We start from the raw sequence: 7,017 nt of genomic DNA, 5'->3' as shown, positions 1-7,017 counted from the left end.
AAGCAGCAATTCCAAGATATACATTTCTCCAAGTTTAAATTTGCCAATTGTTGATGATGTGAAGGCTGCCAGGACTTCGAGATTCGCCTCAGAGGCCCTGCACTCAAGCTTGCTTCTGGGTGATATCTGATTAGCACACACCAGCACCGTGTCTTTTGAAACTTTCCCCAGATGGTGTGTGTCAACCCGGGCACGCAAATGGCCAGTGCATATGTGTGGTGGCCTTCAAAATGGCCACCAAGGGCAGGCAGAGGGCCAAGAAAGCCCATACATGGGTTGAGCCAGCTCTAAAAAGATTGTGTGGCAGTGGGGATCATTTGAGACCTCTTTGTGGCTGTGGCAGCACCCCCTGGAGGCCGTTGGACTGGGAGGTAAGTTTTGTTAAATTTAACCCTTGAGTCGGCCCAGGGAGTTTGGCTCGAGGTCAGACCAAACGGAGCCCAGTCTGGCTCTAGGGCAAGCCATTGAACAAGCCTGGTTCGATGGCAAACTGGCTCTACCTTGAGCCAGTTCACACATCCTTATTCCCAGAGGTTAGCCTGACTACTTCCTGATCATTTTAAAAATGGAAACAAATGCTTTCTATTCCTCTTGGCTTTTTAACATGTATAGTTTAACTGCTAAATTATGAATAGCTTTTAGCTATTAGTAATTTTTAGATTGTTTTACTGTATTATACAACCACAGAAGTGTGTGTAGTTAAGGTGAGTAAAAACTGCGTTCCACAACTATAACCTGAACATTCTCCTATAAAATTCAAACCATGCATTGTGACTGAATCTGTCTGAAATTTGACATGGAGCAACTAGGTGACAAAGTTTGTCACCTCCCAATTAATTGAGAAATGACTGATATAGCAGTTTGAAAATGAACTCCAAAGAAGATGATTTCACTTGTTGGCAACCTGTATTTGGGCTAAAGGTAACCTATCTTTCCTTTTAAAAACTAAACTTCAGGCCCATGGAGCAGTGCATGCTTTTGTTTGCTAAAATAAAATAAAATCCATTGAATATTTCTCAAGTTGTTAGCCTTCAAAATCCTAATAATGGTTATCAACTGAGGGTGTGCAACACAGCAGATGTCAAATGGCTACCTTGGGGTGACATAGGAAAGGCAGGATATAAATCCATATAATAAAGGGTTGGCTTTATAAAAATTGAATCTCGGGCCTGGCTTCTGATTATTTATTTCTGGTTGAAAATACATCTGCGACCAGTTGGTTTAATTCCTGAGTTTCTCTCAGTTAGTCCCCAGTCACTATGGTGTGCTACAGTAAGTACGAAACTCCCCTCTAGGCTTAGACCCAGCTCAACTGCTGGAACTGGGTCTAACGAATGCGAAAAGAGTAGTGAGACAACGCTTTGTTGATACTGAGATCCAAGAAAACTGGGCTGCGCTTCCAGATTTTTATAGAGTTATAAGAACCAATATGGATCTTTCCCCCACAAAATATCTGTCGACAATTACTTTTTCTAAGTTTTGATGGATATTCACGAGAGTAAGGGTTAATTCCTTTCCATCTGCACTTCTAGCTGGGAGGTTTCAGGGTGTGCCTTTAGAAGAACGACACTGTAGTTGTGGGTCAGGAGATACAGAAACTGTTGCACATATCCTTCTCCACTGTAATCTCCATTTATATCCCAGGGAACGCCTTATTGTTGCTTTAATATGTAAACTGGTAGATCAATCTGATGATAACCTTGTAAAACATCTGCTTTCAGATAAAGATGCTTCAATTTCTATTTCTATAGCTAAGTTTAGTTATATTGTTTTTAAAAGGTATAATGGGATATCATCCCAATTTTAAATTGTGTGTGTGTGTGTGTGTGTGTACACACACACACACACACACACACACACTTTAATGCTTACTAGTTTTTATTCTCTGTTTGGTCAATGACTGTAAATAAAATTACAATACAAGGGTTAACAAACAATGTGATGAAATGATGTTAAAATAAAAAGGGAATTTTTATAAAAAAGAACTCATTACTCTGAGGATGTAGTGTTATATTGCAAAACTGTCCTTCAAGGAGAGGCATGCACAACTCTGAACAGATAGTATTGCATTATTAAGCATATACATCACCAGCCTAAACATCTTGTAAATTGTGTCTAGATTATCGGTGTCAACATTAAGATTGTTCAAGATGGTGGATAGCCAATGTGCAAATTCACAAGGGCTCAGCTTGGTAGGATTCCATTTAATCTCTCTTCTTCACAACAGTCAGCTGCTCATTTATTTTAGGTGCCTAGCAACTCCAATCTAGATACCAGCTAAGCTGCCATGCATAGAATGAAGCTACTTTATTTCTACCATCCTCAATGAAAGCCAATCCTCTTACATTCAAGAACTCAGATTTATCAGTGTTGAGATTCGACTGCTTATAAGGCTTGTTGTTTATAAGCTTGTTGCTTATAAGGCTGCTTACAAGCTTGTTGAAGCTTGTACCTGCAAAGCAGTGTACAGTTATAGGCATGCACTCCAGCAACATTGACATCAGTGCGGTTTGCAACTCTGTGCTAATTATGGTCTTTGGCTGATACGAGGAGGAAAATAACTCAAAGCAGACCCATTGAAATTAAAAGGGCAACTTTTAAATTTCAGAGGGACTACTTTACATAATTACATAATTTTCCTCTTCGTATTAGCCAGCATGTTTAAAACACATGGCTATTGCTTCAGATTTAAAAATTGTGGCCGGGATTCAGACCTCGCTGCCACAGGCAGAACATGTATGTTCTTTATGCAAGTAGCTTGCTGAAGAATCCTCAATGGGGAAAATCAAACTGCAGCCAATTATCACACCAATTAAGAAGTATATTGCATGAACTATTCGGTATAATAATGAATACAGGTGAAACTCAAAAAATTAGAATATCATGCAAAAGTTCATTAATTTCAGTAATGCAAATTAAAAGGTGAAACTGATATATGAGATAGACGCATTACATGCAAAGCGAGATAAGCCAAGCCTTAATTTGTCATAATTGTGATGATCATGGCGTACAGCTCATGAGAACCCCAAATCCACAATCCCAGAAAATTAGAATATTACATGAAACCAATAAAACAAGGATTGTAAATAGAACAATATTGGACCTCTGAAAAGTATAAGCATGCATATGTATTCAGTACTTGGTTTGGGCCCCTTTTGCAGCAATTACTGCCTCAATGCGGCGTGGCATGGATGCTATCAGCCTGTGGCACTGCTGAGGTGTTATGGAAGACCAGGATGCTTCAATAGCGGCCTTCAGCTCTTCTGCATTGTTTGGTCTCATGTCTCTCATCCTTCTCTTGGCAATGCCCCATAGATTCTCTATGGGGTTCAGGTCAGGCGAGTTTGCTGGCCAATCAAGCACAGTAATCCCATGGTCACTGAACCAGGTTTTGGTACTTTTGGCAGTGTGGGCAGATGCCAAGTCCTGCTGGAAAATGAAGTCAGCATCCCCATACAGCTCGACTGCGGAAGGAAGCATGAAGTGCTCCAAAATCTCCTGATAGATGGCTGCGTTGATCCTGGACTTAATGAAGCACAGTGGACCAACACCAGCAGATGACATGGCTCCCCAAATCAACACAGACTGTGGAAACTTCACACTGGATTTCAAGCATCTTGCATTGTGTGCCTCTCCATTCTTCCTCCAGACTCTGGGTCCTTGGTTTCCAAATGAGATGCAAAAGTTGCTCTCATCAGAAAAGAGGACTTTGGACCACTGAGCAACAGACCAGTTCTTTTTTTCTTGAGCCCAGGTAAGACACTTCTGACGTTGTTTGTTGTTCAGGAGCGGCTTGACAAGAAGAATACGACATTTGAAGCCCATGTCCAGGATCCGTCTGTGTGTGGTGGCTCTTGATGCACTAACTCCAGCCTCAGTCCACTCCTTGTGAAAGTCCCCCAACACTTTTGAATGGCCTTTTCCTGACAATCCTCTCCAGGCTGCGGTCATCCCTGCTGCTTGTGCACCTTTTTCTTCCACACTTTCCCCTTCCACATAACTTTCTATTAATGTGCTTTGATACAGCACTTTGGAAACATCCAACTTCTTTTGCAATTACCTTTTGAGGTTTTCCCTCCTTATGGAGGGTGTCAATGATGGTTTTCTGCACAACTGTCAAGTCAGCAGTCTTTCCCATGATTGTGATTCCTAATGAAGCAGACTGAGAGACCATTTAAAGGCTCAGGAACCCTTTGCAGGTGTTATGGATTGATTAGCTGATTGGAGTGGGACACCTGGAGCCTAGACTGTTGAACCTTTTCACAATATTCTAATTTTCTGGGATTGTGGATTTGGGGTTCTCATGAGCTGTACGCCATGATCATCACAATTATAACAAATTAAGGCTTGACTTATCTCGCTTTGCATGTAATGCATCTATCTCATATATCAGTTTCACCTTTTAATTTGCATTACTGAAATTAATGAACTTTTGCACGATATTCTAATTTTTCGAGTTTCACCTGTAGTTCATGCAATATACTTCTGTTGTGTCTTTCTAAAAACTTTGTGAGATATATATATATATATATATATATATATATATATATATATATATATACACATACACACACATACATATACACACACACACACACACCCCACACACACCACAATTCTCTGGAAATGTTAACTGAAGAAAAATCTGGTTTAGATGCCCATCTATAAATATACTATTTTAATGCTGTTTGAGTTTCTGTGTGCCACAACCATCTCCAGCATCATCCCATAGTGTGCAGGAGGCAGCAATGGTAAACCCCTCCTGTATTCTACCAAGAAAACCACATGGCTCTCTGGTCACCAGGAGTCGACAGTGACTCAACAGCATGATCTTTCCTTTTCTTTCCATAGCTGATAAGCAGATCCATTCTTCTGACTCCAGTCAGAAGCCTGGCAACCATATTCTGAAGCAATTGAAACTTCCAAACTATAATCAAGGGCAGCTCTGCAGATATTTCATTAATCTAACCTGGAAATGACTAGAACATGGATGATTATGTCTAATTTAGTCAGGACAGGTACAGCTGGTGTATAAGATGAAGTTGGAAAAAAGACACTGCTGTTATCTGGGCATTCAGAAGCAGAGGTGGATCTAAGAGTAGCCCCATGCTGTGAATCTGCTGTTTTAAGGGGCTCAAACTCCAAGTAATGACTGTATACATGGGCCAAATCCAGATGTAACAGGAAACGGGAGCTCCCTTCACCTCTGGTTTCCTCAATTGCATGTCTTAATTTGCAAAAATTGAGTTTGCAGCAGAAGGAGACTAGGCATGTGTGAACTGGGTCAAGTTCGAATCTGCTTGCCATCAAACTGGGCCGGCTCAAGGGCTCACCCTCGAGTCAGACCGGGCCTGGTACAGCTTGACCTCGAGCCGAACCCCTCAGGCTGTCTCTGAGCCAGTTCAGGGATTCTAAGGTTTTTTTGTTTAATTTTTAAGGACTCGCCACCAGGATGCTGAGTCCTGAGTTCTCTGCCATCTCTCCCCACAGCCTTCCTTGGCTTTTCAAAGGGTTGTTTCAGTCCATTTCCAGGCCACTCCAGCCCTTCATCGAGGGTCAGTAGCCATTTTGGAGGCAGCCATGCATATGCCCTGGCCCCCAGGCCATGTAAATGGCCAGGTTGCATGTGTGGCACCTCCCGCCCCCCAATGCCTGCCACCACTGGAGGAAGAGCTGGAACAGCCTCAAAATGGGCCAGAATGCCCCTTTGAAGAGTGGGGAGGAGCCAGTGGGGGAGGGGGGCAGATACACCGCCATGGCCATGGCAGCACCCCCAGATCTAGTAGTGAATCCTAACTCATTTTGAACATCCTCCTTTTTTAGAATCCCTAAACTGGCTCAAATTCGAGCCGAGCCGCGGGTCTGTTCAGGGCATAAAACCAAACATGCCCGGTTCAGTTTGAGTCCAGTTTGGATTCGAACCAGGCAAACTGGTTTCATGCACACCCCTAAAAGGGACCTGCAGTTTCCCTCTGTGAACTCCAATCTGAACCTTCTGTTCAGAGTAGAGGTTTGCCACTGCAAACTCCATTTTTGCAGTGCCAGCATTACATCCAAATGCTGGCACTGCAGCTTGGGCCCCACAGAGCTGGAGTTGAGGGAGGAAGCTCCACCCTCACTCCGGCCTGATTGGCTGTGCTGGCTGTCCTGCCTCTGCAGTCTTACTTACTGCAAAGAGGCAGCTCTCCTGGACATCTGAATGCGGACAGGAGAGCAGTGGGAGGGGGCGGGGAACTGCGGGTCCATTAGACCCACAGTTCTGTGTTTCATCTGAAGGCAGCCTTACTCCAAGATTATCAGAACCCCCAAATTCTACCTACAGCTTCTCTGGATTAAGCTTTTTTCCTGTTCATCTTAAGTTTTTCCCTATTCATCCAGTTCAAAAGAGTCACCAGATACTGATTTAGAATTTCTACTGCCTCCCTAGACTGAAAAGTTGGAAACAAGAGTGAGCAAGGTGTTATATGCATACTGGTGATGCCCAAGCCTAAATCTGAAGATGACATACCCCAGCAGTTTATGTAGATGTTAAACCAATAGTGGAGAAGAAATGTGGGATTGAAGAAGTTCCCCCCCACCCCCCAGCACATCATGGGACCAACCAGGGTCACTGACCAGGAGAAAGGACCACGTCACCTTAATATGTAGCTCCCCATCCCCTCTCAGCAAGGTGACTCAAAACAATACCATAGTTGAAGGCATTAAAAGCCACAGAGATGTCCAAGAGAATCAATAGTTGCTTCCCCTTGTTCATGTCCCAGTACAGGAAATCCATCAGGATGACTAAAGCCATTTCAGTTCCAAAGCTAGGTTAAAACACACACATGGCTATGTACACAAGATGCATGCATGATAAGCTGTGTGAAGGAGGTTCTGTATATGTGCAGTTCCCCCTTCTTTTACAGTCCTCTGGATCCTGGTCAATGACTGTAGCAGAATGATATGATCTAAGCATGTGCAGACGATAGCCTTCCATGACACTTGATAGACATGATCATGCACAATCAGATGCATGGG

Source organism: Hemicordylus capensis, chromosome 3 (assembly GCF_027244095.1).
Source record: "Hemicordylus capensis ecotype Gifberg chromosome 3, rHemCap1.1.pri, whole genome shotgun sequence".
In the NCBI taxonomy this organism is placed as follows: Eukaryota; Metazoa; Chordata; class Lepidosauria; order Squamata; family Cordylidae; genus Hemicordylus; species Hemicordylus capensis.
This window is presented reverse-complemented; position numbering follows the sequence as displayed.